Genomic DNA, 19,553 nt, shown 5'->3' with positions numbered 1-19,553 from the left:
CCAGAGACTCTCGCCCGCTCACCTGGGAGCGCTCACCAGCCACCTGCCTGCTGTCCTTCTACCCAGAGACTGTCCCTGTCACTTGCCGTGAGTACCCGTCCGTTTACCCAGAGACTGTCCCTGTCACTTGCCGTGACTACCTGCCCCTCTACCCAGAGACTGTCCCTGTCACTTGCCGTGACTACCTGCTCCTCTACCCAGAGACTGTCCCTGTCACTTGCCGTGACTACCTGCCCGTCTTCCCTGGGAGCCACCCGCTTCCTTACAAGGACTGCCCCCTTGTATAGTTGCACAGAGGTTCCGCCTCCCAGACCCGTAACAATATGGGGTCCATTATTCAGTATGGAGCAATATATGGGGTCCATTATTCTGTATGGAGCAATATATGGGTCTATTATTCTGTATGGAACATTATATGGGGTCCATTATTTTGTATGAAGAGATATATGGGATCCATTATGTATGGAGCATTATATGAGGCCCATTATTCTGTTTGGAGCAATATATGGGGTCCACTATTCTGCATGGAGCAATATATGGGGTTCATTATTCTGTATGGAGCAATATATGGGGTCCATTATTCTGTATAGAGCATTATATGGGGTCCATTATTCTGTATGGAGCAATATATGGGGTCTATTATTCTGTATGGAGCAATATATGGGGTCCATAATTCTGTATAGAGCAATATACGGGGTCTATTATTCTGTATGGAGCATTATATGGGATCCATTATTCTGTATGAAGCGATATATGGGATCCATTCTGTAAGGAGCATTACATGAGGCCCATTATTCTGTTTGGAGCAATATATAGGGTCCACTATTCTGCATGGAACAATATATGGGGTCCATTTTTCTGTATGGACCAATATATGGGACCCATTTTTCTGTATGGAGCAATATATGGGGTCAATTATTTTGTATGGAGCAATATATGGGGTCCATTATTCTGTATGGAGCAATATATGGGGTCCAATATTGTGTATGGAGAAATATATGGGGTCCATTATTCTGGATAGAGCATTATATGGGGTACATTATTCTGTATGGAGAATTATATGGGTCCATTATTCTGCATCGAGCATTATAAGGGGCCCAATATTCTGTATGGAGCAATATATGGGGTCCATTATTCTGTATGGAGCAATATATGGGTCCCTTATTCTGTATGGAGCAATATATTGGGTCCATTAATCTGTATGGAGCAATATATGGGTCCATTATTCTGTATGGTGTATTATATGGGGCCCATTATTCTCTATGGAGCATTTTATGAGGCCCGTTATTCTGTAAGGAGCATTAAATGGGGCTCATTATTCTGTATGGAGCATTATATGGGGTCCATTATTCTGTATGGAGCAAGATATGGGGTCCATTATTCTGTATAGAGCATTATATGGGGTCTATTATACTGTATGGAGCAATATATGGGGTCCATTATTCTGTATGGAGCATTATATGGGGACAATTATTCTGTATGGAGCAATATGTGGGGTCCATTATTCTGCATAGAACAATATAAAGGGTCTATTATTCTGTATGGAGCATTACATGGGGCCCATTATTCCGTATGCAGCAATATATGGGGTCCATTATTCTGTATGGAGCAATGTATGGGTCCATTATTCTATATGTAGCATTATGTGGCCCATTATTCTTTAGGGAGCAACATACAGGGCCCATTATTCTGAATGGAGCAATATATGGGTCCATTATACTGTATAGAGCAATAAAAAGGGTCTATTATTCTGTATGGAACATTATATGGGGACCATTATTCTGTATGGACCAATATATGGGGTCCATTATTCTGTATGGAGCAATACATGTTTCCATTAATCTGTATAGAGCAATATATGGGGTCCATTATTCTGTATGCAGCAATTTATGGGGTCCATTATTCTGTATAGAGCATTATATGGGCTCCATTATTCTGTATGGAGCAGTATATGGGTCCATTATTCAGTATGGAGCAATATATGGGGTCCATTATTCTGTATGGAGCAATATATGGGGTCCATTATTCTGTATGGAGCATTATATGGGGTTATTTATTCTGTATGGAGCAATATATGGGGTCCATTATTCTGTATGGAGCAATACATGGGTCCATTACTCTGTATGGAGAAATATATGGGGTTCATTATTCTGTATGGAGCAATATATGGGGTCCATTATTCTGTATAGAGCATTATATGGGGTCCAATATTCTGCATGGAGCAATACATGGGTCCATTATTCTGTATGGAGCATTATATGGGGCCCATTATTCTGTATAAAGCAATATATGGAGTCCATTATTCTGTATGGAGCTTTATGTGGGGTCATTTATTCTGTATGGAGCAATATATGGGGTCCATTAGTCTGTGTGGAGCAATATATGGGTCCATTATTCTTTATGGAGCATTATAAGGGGCCCATTATTCTGTATGGAGCAAAATATGGGGTCCATTATTCTGTATAGAGCAATACATAGGGTCTATTATTCTGTATGGAGCATTATATGGGGCTCATTATTCTGTATGAAGCCATATATGGGGTCCACTATTCTGCATGGAGTAATAAATGGGGTCCATTATTCTGTATGGAGCAATATATGGGACCCATTATTCTGTATGGAGCAATATATGGGTCCATTATTCTGTATAGAGCATTATATGGGGTCCAATATTCTGTATGGAGCAATATATGGGTCCATTATTCTGTATGGAGCATTATATGGGGCCCATTATTCTGTATAAAGCAATATATGGAGTCCATTATTCTGTATGGAGCTTTATGTGGGGTCATTTATTCTGTATGGAGCAATATATGGGGTCCATTATTCTGTATGGAGCAATATATGGGGTCCATTAGTCTGTGTGGAGCAATATATGGGTCCATTATTCTTTATGGAGCATTATATGGGGCCCATTATTCTGTATGGAGCAAAATATGGGGTCCATTATTCTGTATAGAGCAATACATAGGGTCTATTATTCAGTATGGAGCATTATATGGGGCCCATTATTCTGTATGAAGCAATATATGCGGTCCACTATTCTGCATGGAGCAATAAATGGGGTCCATTATTCTGTATGGAGCAATATATGGGACCCATTATTCTGTATGGAGCAATATATGTGTAGCATCGGCGTCTCTGCCCCGTACTAGGCAGAGACGCCGTCCCTCTCACCTCCCCGCTCCTGGCGCGGCGTCCTCCTGCGCTTCTCTCCCCGCTGCTTCCGGCACGCGCTCCTTCCCCGGCAGTGTGCTTAGGACGCGCGCGCGCGCTCCCCCTCTCTTAAAGGGACCGCGCGCGCCATCCTAAGGAGTCCCCGGACAATTGCCGGAGGACCTCCCATATTTAAGGCACCTCCTCCAAGATGGAGGTGCCCGAGCAATGTTGTTGCAAAGCCTTTACTCTGCTTCAGCCCTCAGGTCCCGTTACCAGTTACCAGCCAGTCACCTGCCAGATTCCTGCTTGTTACCTGCCAGTCACCTGCCGGATTCCTGCCTGTTACCTGCCAGTTACCTGCCAGATTCCTGCTTGATACCTGCCTGATATCCGTTTACCTGCTTGCAAGCCTGCGGTCCGACGGTCTGCTTTCCGACACCTGTCAGTCTGTCTATGGACCAGCCTGCCCGCTCACCTGGGAGCGCTCACCTGCTACCTGCCTGCTAGCCTACCTGGAGGCTCCGCCGTCACTTGCCGTGACCACCTGCCTGTCCAGAGACTCTTGCCTGCTCACCTGGGAGCGCTCACCTGCTACCTGCCTGCTAGCCTACCTGGAGGTTCTGCCGTCACTTGCCGTGACCACCTGCCCGTCCAGAGACTCTCGCCCGCTCACCTGGGAGCGCTCACCAGCCACCTGCCTGCTGTCCTTCTACCCAGAGACTGTCCCTGTCACTTGCCGTGAGTACCCGTCCGTTTACCCAGAGACTGTCCCTGTCACTTACCGTGACTACCTGCCCCTCTACCCAGAGACTGTCCCTGTCACTTGCCGTGACTACCTGCTCCTCTACCCAGAGACTGTCCCTGTCACTTGCCGTGACTACCTGCCCGTCTTCCCTGGGAGCCACCCGCTTCCTTACAAGGACTGCCCCCTTGTATAGTTGCACAGAGGTTCCACCTCCCAGACCCGTAACAATATGGGGTCCATTATTCAGTATGGAGCAATATATGGGGTCCATTATTCTGTATGGAGCAATATATGGGTCTATTAATCTGTATGGAACATTATATGGGGTCCATTATTTTGTATGAAGAGATATATGGGATCCATTATGTATGGAGCATTATATGAGGCCCATTATTCTGTTTGGAGCAATATATGGGGTCCACTATTCTGCATGGAGCAATATATGGGGTCCATTATTCTGTATGGAGCAATATATGGGGTCCATTATTCTGTATAGAGCATTATATGGGGTCCATTATTCTGTATGGAGCAATATATGGGGTCCATAATTCTGTATAGAGCAATATACGGGGTCTATTATTCTGTATGGAGCATTATATGGGATCCATTATTCTGTATGAAGCGATATATGGGATCCATTCTGTAAGGAGCATTACATGAGGCCCATTATTCTGTTTGGAGCAATATATAGGGTCCACTATTCTGCATGGAGCAATATATGGGGTCCATTTTTCTGTATGGACCAATATATGGGACCCATTTTTCTGTATGGAGCAATATATGGGGTCAATTATTTTGTATGGAGCAATATATGGGGTCCATTATTCTGTATGGAGCAATATATGGGGTCCAATATTGTGTATGGAGAAATATATGGGGTCCATTATTCTGGATAGAGCATTATATGGGGTACATTATTCTGTATGGAGCATTATATGGGTCCATTATTCTGCATCGAGCATTATATGGGGCCCAATATTCTGTATGGAGCAATATATGGGGTCCATTATTCTGTATGGAGCAATATATGGGTCCCTTATTTTGTATGGAGCAATATATTGGGTCCATTAATCTGTATGGAGCAATATATGGTTCCATTATTCTGTATGGTGTATTATATGGGGCCCATTATTCTCTATGGAGCATTTTATGAGGCCCGTTATTCTGTAAGGAGCATTAAATGGGGCTCATTATTCTGTATGGAGCATTATATGGGGTCCATTATTCTGTATGGAGCAAGATATGGGGTCCATTATTCTGTATGGAGCAATGTATGGGTCCTTTATTCTGTATGGAGCAATATATGGGTCCATTATTCCGTATGTAGCATTATATGGGGATAATTATTCTGTATGGAGCAATATGTGGGGTCCATTATTCTGCATAGAACAATATAAAGGGTCTATTAGTCTGTATGGAGCATTATATGGGGCCCATTATTCCGTATGAAGCAATATATGGGGTCCATTATTCTGTATGGAGCAATGTATGGGTCCATTATTCTATATGTAGCATTATGTGGCCCATTATTCTTTAGGGAGCAACATACAGGGCCCATTATTCTGTATGGAGCAATATATGGGCCCATTATACTGTATAGAGCAATAAAAAGGGTCTATTATTCTGTATGGAACATTATATGGGGACCATTATTCTGTATGGACCAATATATGGGGTCCATTATTCTGTATGGAGCAATACATGTTTCCATTAATCTGTATAGAGCAATATATGGGGTCCATTATTCTGTATGCAGCAATATATGGGGTCCATTATTCTGTATAGAGCATTATATGGGCTCCATTATTCTGTATGGAGCAGTATATGGGTCCATTATTCAGTATGGAGCAATATATGGGGTCCATTATTCTGTATGAAGCAATATATGGGGTCCATTATTCTGTATGGAGCATTATATGGGGTTATTTAGAATCATAGAATCATAGAATGGTAGAGTTGGAAGGGACCTCCTGGGTCATCTGGTCCAACCCCCTGCTCAAAGCAGGATTCACTAGATCATCTCAGACAGATGTCTGTCCAGCCTTTGTTTGAAGACGTCCATTGAAGGGGAACTCACCACCTCTCGTGGCAGCCTGTTCCACTCATTAATCACCCTAACTGTCAAAAAGTTTTTTCTAATATCTAATCTGTGTCTCCTCCCATTTAGTTTCATCCCATTGCTTCTAGTCTTTCCTTGTGCAAATGAGAATAAAGATGATCCTTCTACAATGTGACAGCCCTTGACATATTTGTAGACAGCTATTAAGTCTCCTCTCAGTCTTCTTTTTTGCAAGCTAAACATTCCCAAATCCTGCAATCGTTCCTCATAGGACATGGTTTGCAGACCAGTCACCATTCTGGTCGCTCTTCTCTGAACTTGCTCCAGTTTGTCTATGTCTTTTTTAAAATGTGGTGCCCAAAACTGTACACAGTATTCCAGATGAGGTCTGACCAAAGAGGAGTAAAGACCGATAATGACTTCACGTGATCTAGACTGTATGCTTCTGTTAATACATCCCAGAATTGTATTTGCCTTTTTTGCTGCTGCATCACACTGTTGACTCATGTTCAGTCTATGATCTATTAGTATACCTAAGTCTTTTTCACATGTACTGTTGCTTAACTCTATTCCTCCCATTCTGTATATGCTTTTTTAATTTTTATTGCCCAGATGTAGTACTTTGCATTTTTCCCTGTTAAAAACCATTCTGTTGGTTGCTGCCCACTGCTCCAGTTTATTTAGGTCTTTTTGAATCCTCTCTCTCTTCTCTAGTATTAGCTATCCCTCCTAGCTTTGTGTCATCAGCAAATTTAATCAGTTTACCCTCAATTCCTTCATCTAAATCATTGATAAAGATGTTGAACAATACAGGTCCCAGGACGGAGCCCTGTGGTACCCCACTTGAGACATTCATCCAGCTGGATGTGAAGCCATTTACAACCACCCTTTGAGTCCGATCACTAAGCCAGTTATGAATCCACCTAACAGTTGCCTGGTCCATTGCATACTTGGTCATTTTTTCAATAAAGATGGTGTGAGATACTTTGTCAAATGCTTTGCTGAAGTCAAGATATACTATATCTACAGCATTTCCCTGATCCACCCAGTCAGTGATTCTGTCATAGAAGGAAATTAAGTTAGTCTGACATGACTTGTTAGTTACAAACCCATGCTGACTCTGGTTAATCACTTCATTCTTATCCATGTACTTACATACATGTTGTTTAATAATTTGTTCAAAGATCTTTCCTGGTATAGAAGTCAGACTCACCGGCCTATAGTTCCCTGGGTCCACCTTCTTCCCCTTTTTGAAGATAGGAACAACATTTGCTCTTCTCCAGTCTTCTGGGACTTCTCCTGTTCTCCAAGAATTTTCAAAGATTATGGAGAGTGGTTCTAAAATTTCTTCTACGATCTCCTTCAGTACTCTGGGGTGTAATTCATCTGGACCTGGTGACTTGAACTCATTTATGTTAGCTAAATATTCCCTCACAATCTTTCTGTTTACAGATAACTTGGATTCCTCTATTCCTTTAAAAGGACAGTGAAAATCAGTTGATGTTACATTTTCTTTCTGAGAGAAAACAGATGCAAAATAGGAATTAAAAAGTTCGGCCTTCTCAACATCCTCTCTTACCATTTCTCCATTTTCATCCTGTAAAAATCCTATAGCATCTTTGACTTTTCTTTTACTTTTGACATACCCCCAAAATCCTTTCTTATTGCTTTTGACATCTCTTGCAAGCCTTAATTCATTGTCAGCTTTAGCTAACCTGATACGTGCCCTGCAGGATCTGCAGACTGCATTATAATCTTCTTTAGATATGCCTCCCTCTTTCCATTTAATAAACATTTCTTTCTTTCTTTTTAGCATGTGTTTAAGTTCTGTGTTCATCCATCCTGGTTTCCTTAAATGCTTCCCATTCTTCCTACTTTTCGGAATTGTTAACGATTGTGCTTTGAGAATCTCATTTTTAAAAATTTCCCATCCTTCCTGGACATTTTTGTCCTTAAGGACATCCAGCCATTGGATCCCTCCTATTCTCTTTCTGAGTCTCTTAAAATCTGCCTTTCTAAAATCTAACCTTGAAGTTTGAGTCTTCACATGTCTTCCTCCTCTAGTTATCCAAAATTCTATAATAGCATGATCGCTGCCTCCTAGGGTCCCAGCCACCTTTACCTCCTCAACCATTTCCTCCCTGTTTATAAGGATTAGATCCAAAGTAGCAGATCCCCTTGTTTTCTCCCCTACCTTTTGGAAGATAAAGTTGTCAGCAAAAGAGGATAAGAATTTGCTTGACCTGTTAGTTTTACTTGAGAGAGATTCCCAACAAATGTCTGGATAGTTGAAATCTCCCATGACCACTACGTCATATTTTTTGGAGAACTTGGTCATTTGATACATAAAGAGTTCATCCATATCTTCAGCTTGCCCAGGTGGCCTGTAGTAAATGCCTACAATGGTGTCCTTTCCGTTGTTCTCTCCTTGTATTCTTACCCAAACAGTTTCCACAGAACTCCCAGTCTCTGAAGCTTCAATCTCTGTGCAGATATACGCTTTTCTAACATACAATGCAACACCTCCTCCTCGTTTATCAAGTCTGTTTCTTGCAAATAAGTTGTATCCTTTTAGCCTTTTATTCCAATCATGTGTATCGTCCCACCAAGTTTCAGTGATTCCAATGACATCATATTCCTTTTCCTGCATTAGTAGTTCCAATTCTCCTTGTTTGTTGCCCATGCTTTGTGCATTTGTATAAAAACATTTTAGCTTGTGATTGGTTTCTCTTCCTCCCATATTTTTATTATTTAAATTGTTTTGTCTTTGTTCTTCCTTTCCACTTCCAGTAGCAGAGATCTCAATAGTATTTGTCAGCTGTATGGCTTTTTCTGGCCTTTTGCTTCCCTTCCCACATTGTTCTAGTTTAAAGCTCTTCTGATGAGTGTAGCAAGGCGACTTCCAAATACATGTTTTCCAGTCTTCGTAAGGTGCACCCCATCTCTAGCAAGTAGTCCATCGTATAGGTAATTCATTCCGTGATCCAGAAATCCAAATCCTTGTTGACGGCACCATCGACGTAGCCAGTTGTTCACCTGTAGAATCTTATTCCACCTCATTGTTCCATGGCCATCCACTGGGAGGATGGATGAGAAGACCACCTGCGCTCCCAATTCTTTCACTTTCTTGCCTAAGTCTTCAAAGTCACTGCAGATGGTTTCCAGGTCCTTTCTTGCGGTGTCATTTGTCCCCACATGTATTAGCAGGAATGGGTAGTGATCTGTAGGTCTGAAGAGTCTTGATATCCTGTCAGACACATCTTTAATTTTTGCTCCTGGAAGACAGCACATTTCTCTTGAGGTTATGTCTGGTCTGCAGATAGCGGCCTCTGTTCCTCTTAACAGGGAATCCCCCATGACCACCACTCTCCGTTTTTTCTTCACAACATTCTTCTTTCTCCATCCAGGAGGATTCTGAGGGCTTACAAGGTTATTCATTGCTGGCAAAGTCTTATTTTGCTGTATTTCTTCATGGTTCTCCTGCGTGAGAGCCTGGTACTGGTTCCTGAGCAGTATGGGTGCTGACTGCCTCTCGATCCTCCGGCTTCGGTGGGTCACATGCTTCCATTCCTCTGTTTCGTCAGGTGCAGTTCGAATTTCTTCTCTTTCTGAATCATGAAGAGATAATTCTGCTCTGTCTAAGAACTGTTCACCTTCCTTAATGATTTTCAAGGTAGTTAACCTCTCTTCTAGATTTCGCAACTTTTCCTCCAACAGAGACACAAGCTTGCATTTCTGGCATGTGAAGTTTGGCTTTTCCACTGGCAAGTCTGTGAACATGTAGCAGGATATGCAGCTCACCAAATGGCTCCTGGACTCTTCCATGTTCTTACTGTTAATGTTCTGAAAACAGTGAAAAAAGCTTAAAAAAAAAAAAAAAGCTTCAAAATGCGCGCGCCAGTAGGCGCGCGGTTTACCGATGTCCTCTTTTCAGCTCCAACAGCCAAAATCCAGTGTTCTTTGAGCTCGCGGAGACTCTTCACTTACCCCAAAATGCAGTGGGAATATGCAAATTATCTCCCAGGACTCCTCCCCTGGTTTACCGATGTCCTCTTTTCAGCTCCAACAGCCAAAATCCAGTGTTCTTTGAGCTCGCGGAGACTCTTCACTTACCCCAAAATGCAGTGGGAATATGCAAATTATCTCCCAGGACTCCTCCCCTGGTTTACCGATGTCCTCTTTTCAGCTCCAACAGCCAAAATCCAGTGTTCTTTGAGCTCGCGGAGACTCTTCACTTACCCCAAAATGCAGTGGGAATATGCAAATTATCTCCCAGGACTCCTCCCCTGGTTTATTCTGTATGGAGCAATATATGGGGTCCATTATTCTGTATGGAGCAATATATGGGTCCATTATTCTGTATGGAGCATTATATGGGGACAATTATTCTGTATGGAGCAATTTGTGGGGTCCATTATTCTGCATAGAGCAATATAAAGGGTCTAATATTCCGTATGGAGCATTATATGGGGCCCATTATTCTGTACGAAGCAATATATGGGGTCCATTACTCGTTAAGGAGAATTAGATGGGATCCATTATTCTGTATGAAGCGATATATGGGATCCATTGTGTATGGAGCATTATATGAGGCTCATTATTCTGTATGGAGCAATATATGGGATCCACTATTCTGCATGGAGCAATATATGGGGTCCATTATTCTGTAATGAACAATATATGGGACCCATTATTCTGTATGGAGCAATATATGGGTCCATTATTCTCTATGGAGCATTATATCGGGCCCATTATTCTGTATGGAGCAATATATGGGGTCCATTATTCTGTATGGAGCATTATGAGGCCCATTATTCTGTATGAAGCAACATATAGGGTCCATTATTCTGTATGGAGCAATAAATGGGGTCCATTATTCTGTTTGGAGCAATATATGGGGTCCATTATTCTGTATGGAGCAAAATATGGGACCCATTATTCTGTATGGAGCAATATATGGGTCCATTATTCTGTATGGAGCATTATATGGGGCCCATTATTCTGTATAGAGCAATATATGGAGTCCATTATTCTGTATGGAGCTTTATATGGGGTCATTTATTCTGTATGGAGCAATATATGGGGTCCATTATTCTGTATGGAGCAATATATGGTTTCCATTAGTCTGTATGGAGCAATATATTGGGTCCTTTTTTCCGTATGGAGCTATATATGGGGTCCATTATTCTGTATGGAGCTATATATGGGTCTATTGTTCTGTATGGAGCAATATATGGGGTCCATTATTCTGTACAGAGCATTATGTGGGGTCCATTATTCTGTATGGAGCAATATATGGGGTCCATTATTCTGCATGGAGTAATATATGGGGTACATTATTCTGTATCGAGCATTATATAGGGCCCATTATTCTGTATGCAGCAATATCTGGGGTACATTATTCTGTATGGAGCAATATATGGGTCAATTATTTAGTATGAAGCAATATATGGGGTCCATTATTCTGTAAGGAGCAATATATGGGGTCCATTAATCTGTATGGAACATTATATGGGGCCCATTATTCTGTATGGAACATTACATGGGGCTCATTATTCTATATGGAGCATTATATGGGGTCCATTATTCTGTATGGAACAATATATGGGGTCCATTATTCTGTATGGAGTAATATATGGGTCCATTATTCTGTATGGAGCATTATATCGGGCCCATTATTCTGTATGGAGCAATATATGGGTCCATTATTCTGTATGGAGAAATATATGGGGTCCATTATTCTGTATGGAGTAATATATGGGTCCATTATTCTGTATGGAGCATTATGAGGCCCATTATTCTGTATGAAGCAACATATAGGGTCCATTATTCTGTATGGAGCAATATATGGGGTCCATTATTCAGTTTGGAGGAATATCTGGGGCCCATTATTCTGTATGGATCATTGTATGGCGTCCATTATACTGTATGGAGCAATATATGGGGTCCATTATTCTGTATGGAGCAATATATGGGTCCATTATGCTGTATAGAGCAATAAAAAGGGTTTATAATTTTGTATAGAGCATTATATGGGGTCCATTATTCTTTTTGGAGCAATATATGGGGTCCATTATTCTGTATGGAGCAATACATGTGTCAATTACTCTGTATGGAGCAATATATGGGGTCCATTATTCTGTATGGAGCAATATATGGGGTCCATTATTCTGTATAGACCATTATATGGGGTCCATTATTCTGTATGGAGCAATATATGGGTCCATTATTCTGTATGGAGCATTATATGGGGCCCATTATTCTGCATGGAGCATTACATGTGGCCCATTATTCTGTATGGAGCAATATCTGGGGTACATTATTCTGTATGGAGCAATATATGGGTCCATTATTCAGTATGGGGCAATATATGGGGTCCATTATTCTGTACGGAGCAATAAATGGGGTCCATTAATCTGTATGAAACATTATATGGGGCCCATTATTCTGTATGGAACATTACATGGGGCTCATTATTCTGTATGGAGCAATATATGGGTCCATTATTCTGTATGGAGCATTATATCGGGCCCATTATTCTGTATGGAGCAATACATGGGTCCATTATTCTGTATGGAGCAATATATGGGTCCATTATTCTGTATGGAGCAATATATGGGGTCCATTATTCTGTATGGAGTAATATATTGGTCCATTATTCTGTATGGAGCATTATGAGTCCCATTATTCTGTATGAAGCAACATATAGGGTCCATTATTCTGTATGGAGCAATATATGGGGTCCATTATTCAGTTTGGAGAAATATCTGGGGCCCATTATTCTGTATGGATCATAGTATGGAGTCCATTATACTGTATGGAGCAATATCTGGGGTCCATTATTCTGTATGGAGCAATATATGGGTCCATTATGCTGTATAGAGCAATAAAAAGGGTTTATAATTTTGTATGGAGCATTATATGGGGTTCATTATTCTTTTTGGAGCAATATATGGGGTCCATTATTCTGTATGGAGCAATACATGTGTCAATTACTCTGTATGGAGCAATATATGGGGTCCATTATTCTGTATGGAGCAAAATATGGGGTCCATTACTCTGTATAAGTAATGAGAAAGCAAGCAAAGATGTCTCCAGCAGGACCAGGGTTGTATATATCTTGTTAAAACTTCAACCCTGGTCCTGCTGGAGACATCTTTGCTTGCTTTCTCATTACTTGAACTTTGATAGCCCGTGACCTGGGCATCTCCGCTGCAAGACTTCGTTGGGACTGGATGAGTCTGGCTATTACATGGTGAGCTGACATACGTTTTCCCTTTACCTTTCCCCTTGTTTTTTCATTATTCTGTATAGACCATTATATGGGGTCCATTATTCTGAATGGAGCAGTATATGGGTCCATTATTCTGTATGGAGCATTATATGGGGCCCATTATTCTGTATAGAGCAATATATGGGGTCCATTATTCTGTATGGATCATTATATGGGGTCATTTATTCTGTATAGAGCAATATATGGAGTCCATTATTCTGTATGGAGCAATATATGGGGTCCATTAGTCTGTATGAAGCAATATATGGGCCCATTATTCTTTATGGAGTATTATATGGGGTCCATTATTCTGTATGGAGCAATATATGGGGTCCATTATTCTGTATAGAGCAATAAACAGGGTCTATTATTCTGTATGGAGCATTACATGGGGCACATTATTCTGTATGAAGCAATATATGGGGTCCACTATACTGCATGGAGCAATATATGGGGTCCATTATTCTGTATGGAGCAATATATGGGATCCATTATTCTGTATGGAACATAATATGGGGTCCATTATTCTGTACGGAGCAATATATGGGTCCATTATTCTGTATGGAGCATTATATGGGGCCCATTATTCTGTATGGAGCATTACATGGGGCTCATTATTCTGTATGGAGCATTATATGGGGTCCATTATTCTGCATGGAGCATTATATGGGGTCCATTACTCTGAATGGAGCAATATACGGGGTCCATTATTCTGTATGGAGCAATATATGGGTCCATTAATCTGTATGGAGCAATATATGGGGCCCATTATTCTGTATGGAGCAATATATTGGGTCCATTATTCTGTATGGAGCAATATATGGGTCCATTATTCTGTATGGAGCAATATATGGTGTCCATTATTCTGTATTGAGTAATATATCGGTCCATTATTCTGTATGGAGCATTATGAGGTCCATTATTCTGTATGAAGCAACATATACGGTCCATTATTCTGTATGGAGCAATATATTGGGTCCATTATTCTATTTGGAGGAATATCTGGGGCCCATTATTCTGTATGGAGCATTTTATGGGGTCCATTATACTGTATGGAGCAATATATGGGGTCCATTATTCTGTATGGAGCAATATATGGGTCCATTATGCTGTATAGAGCAATAAAAAGGGTTTATTATTCTGTATGGAGCATTATATGGGGCCCATTATTCTTTTTGGAGCAATATATGGGGTCCATTATTCTGTATGGAGCAATACATGGGTCCATTACTCTGTATGGAGAAATAAATGGGGTCCATTATTCTGTATGGAGCAATATATGGGGTCCATTATTCTGTATAGAGCATTATATGGGGTCCAATATTCTGTATGGAGCAATATATGGGTCCATTATTCGGTATGGAGCATTATATGGGGCCCATTATTCTGTATAGAGCAATATATGGAGTCCATTATTCTGTATGGAGCTTTAGATGGGGTCATTTATTCTGTATGGAGCAATATATGGGGTCCATTATTCTGTATGGCGCAATATATGGGGTCCATTAGTCTGTATGGAGCAATATATGTGTCCATTATTCTTTATGGAGCATTATATGGGGCCCATTATTCTGTATGGAGCAATATATGGGGTCCATTATTCTGTATAGAGCAATACATAGGGTCTATTATTCTGTATGGAGCATTATATGGGGCCCATTATTCTGTATGAAGCAATATATGGGGTCCACTATTCTGCATTGAGCAATATATGGGGTCCATTATTCTGTATGGAGCATTATATGGGGCCCATTATTATGTATGAAGCAATATATGGGGTCCATTATTCAGTATGGAGCAATATATGGGGTCCATTATTCTGTATGGAGCAATATATGGGTCTATTATTCTGTATGGAACATTATATGGGGTCCATTATTTTGTATGAAGAGATATAAGGGATCCATTCTGTATGGAGCATTATATGAGGCCCATTATTCTGTTTGGAGCAATATATGGGGTCCACTATTCTGTATGGAGCAATATACGGGGTCCATTATTCTGTATGGAGCAATATATGGGGTCTATTATTCTGTATAGAGCATTATATGGGGTCCATTATTCTGTATAGAGCAATAAACAGGGTCTATTATTCTGCATGGAGCATTACATGGGGCACATTATTCTGTATGAAGCAATATATGGGGTCCACTATACTGCATGGAGCAATATATGGGGTCTATTATTCTGTATGGAGCAATATATGGGATCCATTATTCTGTATGGAACATAATATGGGGTCCATTATTCTGTACGGAGCAATATATGGGTCCATTATTCTGTATGGAGCATTATATGGGGCCCATTATTCTGTATGGAGCATTACATGGGGCTCATTATTCTGTATGGAGCATTATATGGGGTCCATTATTCTGCATGGAGCATGATACGGGGTCCATTATTCTGAATGGAGCAATATACGGGGTCCATTATTCTGTATGGAGCAATATATGGGTCTATTATTCTGTATGGAGCAATATATGGGGCCCATTATTCTGTATGGAGCAATATATTGGGTCCATTATTCTGTATGGAGCAATATATGGGTCCATTATTCTGTATGGAGCAATATATGGGGTCCATTATTCTGTATGGAGTAATATATCGGTCCATTATTCTGTATGGAGCATTATGAGGCTCATTATTCTGTATGAAGCAACATATACGGTCCATTATTCTGTATGGTGCAATATATGGGGTCCATTATTCTATTTGGAGGAATATCTGGGGCCCATTATTCTGTATGGAGCATTTTATTGGGTCCATTATACTGTATGGAGCAATATATGGGGTCCATTATTCTGTATGGAGCAATATATGGGTCCATTATGCTGTATAGAGCAATAAAAAGGGTTTATTATTCTGTATGGAGCATTATATGGGGCCCATTATTCTTTTTGGAGCAATATTTGGGGTCCATTATTCTGTATGGAGCAATACAAGGGTCCATTACTCTGTATGGAGAAATATATGTGGTCCATTATTCTGTATGGAGCAATATATGGGGTCCATTATTATGTATAGAGCATTATATGGGGTCCAATATTCTGTATGGAGCAATATATGGGTCCATTATTCGGTATGGAGCGTTATATGGGGCCCATTATTCTGTATAGAGCAATATATGGAGTCCATTATTCTGTATGGAGCTTTATATGGGGTCATTTATTCTGTATGAAGCAATATATGGGGTCCATTATTCTGTATGGAGCAATATATGGGGTCCATTAGTCTGTATGGAGCAATATATGTGTCCATTATTCTTTATGGAGCATTATATGGGCCCATTATTCTGTATGGAGCAATATATGGGGTCCATTATTCTGTATAGAGCAATACATAGGGTCTATTATTCTGTATGGAGCATTATATGGGGCCCATTATTCTGTATGAAGCAATATATGGGGTCCACTATTCTGCATGGAGCAATATATGGGGTCCATTATTCTGTATGGAGCATTATATGGGGCCCAATATTCTGTATGAAGCAATATATGGGGTCCATTATTCAGTATGGAGCAATATATGGGGTCCATTATTCTGTATGGAGCAATATATCGGTCTATTATTCTGTATGGAACATTATATGGGGTTCATTATTTTGTTTGAAGAGATATATGGGATCTATTCTGTATGGAGCATTATATGAGGCCCATTATTCTGTTTGGAGCAATATATGGGGTCCACTATTCTGCATGGAGCAATATACGGGGTCCATTATTCTGTATGGAGCAATATATGGGGTCTATTATTCTGTATAGAGCATTATATGGGGTCCATTATTCTGTATAGAGCAATAAACAGGGTCTATTATTCTGTATGGAGCATTACATGGGGCACATTATTCTGTATGAAGCAATATATGGGGTCCACTATACTGCATGGAGCAATATATGGGGTCCATTATTCTGTATGGAGCAATATATGGGATCCATTATTCTGTATGGAACATAATATGGGGTCCATTATTCTGTACGGAGCAATATATGGGTCCATTATTCTGTATGGAGCATTATATGGGGCCCATTATTCTGTATGGAGCATTACATGGGGCTCATTATTCTGTATGGAGCATTATATGGGGTCCATTATTCTGCATGGAGCATTATATGGGGTCCATTATTCTGAATGGAGCAATATACGGGGTCCATTATTCTGTATGGAGCAATATATGGGTCCATTATTCTGTATGGAGCAATATATGGGGCCCATTATTCTGTATGGAGCAATATATTGGGTCCATTATTCTGTATGGAGCAATATATGGGGTCCATTATTCTGTATGGAGTAATATATCGGTCCATTATTCTGTATAGAGCATTATGTGTCACACTGTCACAGAATACTGGAGGTAGGGGGCCTAAGCTGACCCTAAGCTGGGGCCCTGACTAATCCCTCATCCTGGAGGTACTGTTAAAGGTACAGAGGTCCAGGCCGCCAGCGTAACCCCTACCTCCTGAGGATCCCTGCACCACAGTAATCTAGTCCTGAGAAGGACCCCGATCACAACAATTGGGAACCAGCGATAATATGCCCACACACAGTATTTAGACGAACGAGACAGTACAAGGGAAAAACCAAAACCACCTTGCATACAACTTCAACAAAACTACAACAGAGGGAACACCAACGGGAAAGGAGATAAATGATAAAGCGAGGAAAGGGAAATAACACTTTCAAATACACTTATCTCAGCAACTCCAAACACCACGATCCGCTCTGTAAGTCAGAATGAAAAGCTTTCACCGACACCTCACAAACAGACCTGCAGGAATATAAAGGAGTCTCACTAACGAAGCATTGATTGCAGCTGGGCGAGGCTGGACCTCAGCTAGCCCAGAGAGAGAGAGAATTAACTCCTTCACTGCCGAGAAAACACAAAGCACCAACAAGTCAGCTGCGAGAAGTCAGGCTGTGTACTCGTGACGATCTTCGTGGCAACACACCCGTGACAGTACCCCCCCTTCTACGAGGGGCCTCCGGACCCTCAGGGCCAGGTTTATCCGGGTGAGTCGTGTGGAAGGCCCGAACTAATCGGTCTGCGTTAATATCCGACGCAGGAACCCACATCCTCTCCTCAGGACCATACCCCTTCCAATGAACCAAGTACTGAAGGGACCGGCGATTAAAGCGTGAATCAATGACCCTCGATACCTGGAACTCCAAGTTACCATTGACAACCACAGGAGGGGGAGGTAAAGGTGACGGTACCACCGGCGCCACATACCTCTTAAGCAATGATCTGTGAAACACGTTGTGAATTTTAAACGTAGGGGGGAGGTCAAGACGGAATGCCACCGGATTAATAACAGAACTGATTCTGTACGGCCCGATGAACCTGGGACCCAGTTTCCAGGAGGGAACCTTAAGTTTAATATTCCTGGTAGACAACCATACCTGATCGTTCACACTTAGGTCCGGACCAGACACTCTCCTCCTATCAGCCATACGTTTGTATCGGTTCCCCATAGTATTCAGATTCTTCAGCACCCCTCTCCATACTGAAGCGAGAGATGAGGAAAATCGTTCCTCCTCCGGAACCCCCGAAGAGCCCCCCCTACTGAAAGTACAAAACTGGGGGTGAAAACCATATGCCCCAAAAAACGGGGACTTACCAGTGGACTCGCTTCGCCTATTATTGAGAGCAAACTCTGCCAGAGGTAGGAAAGAAGCCCAGTCCTCCTGGTTCTCTGACACAAAACACCGAAGATATGTCTCCAAGCTCTGGTTCATACGTTCCGTCTGACCATTGGTCTGAGGATGAAAAGCCGACGAGAATGACAAATGCATCCCCCGCCGTGCACAAAACGCCTTCCAGAACTTGGACACAAACTGAGACCCCCGATCAGACACCACCTCGGAGGGTACCCCGTGAAGCCTCACAATCTCCCCAATGAACACCTGCGCAAGAGTTTTAGCATTAGGGAGAGCCGGAAGAGCGATAAAATGTGCCATCTTGCTGAACCTGTCCACTACAACGAGTATGACCGTTTTACCCGAAGACGGAGGGAGGTCCGTAATAAAGTCCATAGACAGATGAGTCCAAGGACGCTCCGGGATCTTCAAAGGTAAGAGGGCCCCAGACGGACGGGTATGTGAGGTCTTAGAGCGCGCACAAACCCCACAGGACGCGACAAAAGTTACCACCTCTTTATGTAAGTTAGGCCACCAAAACCGACGCGAGAGGAGATCCACAGTTGCTTTACTCCCCGGGTGTCCTGCAAAAACTGAGTTATGGTGTGCCTCGATCACCTTTTGTCGCAACTGATCTGGAACGAACAGTCTCCCCGGAGGTCCAACAGGGGCGTCCCCCTGAG

This window comes from Phyllobates terribilis, unplaced genomic scaffold (assembly GCF_046119375.1).
Source record: "Phyllobates terribilis strain yellow unplaced genomic scaffold, ASM4611937v1 Scaffold_10__3_contigs__length_209671492, whole genome shotgun sequence".
In the NCBI taxonomy this organism is placed as follows: Eukaryota; Metazoa; Chordata; class Amphibia; order Anura; family Dendrobatidae; genus Phyllobates; species Phyllobates terribilis.
Note: the sequence above shows the minus strand (reverse complement) of the source record.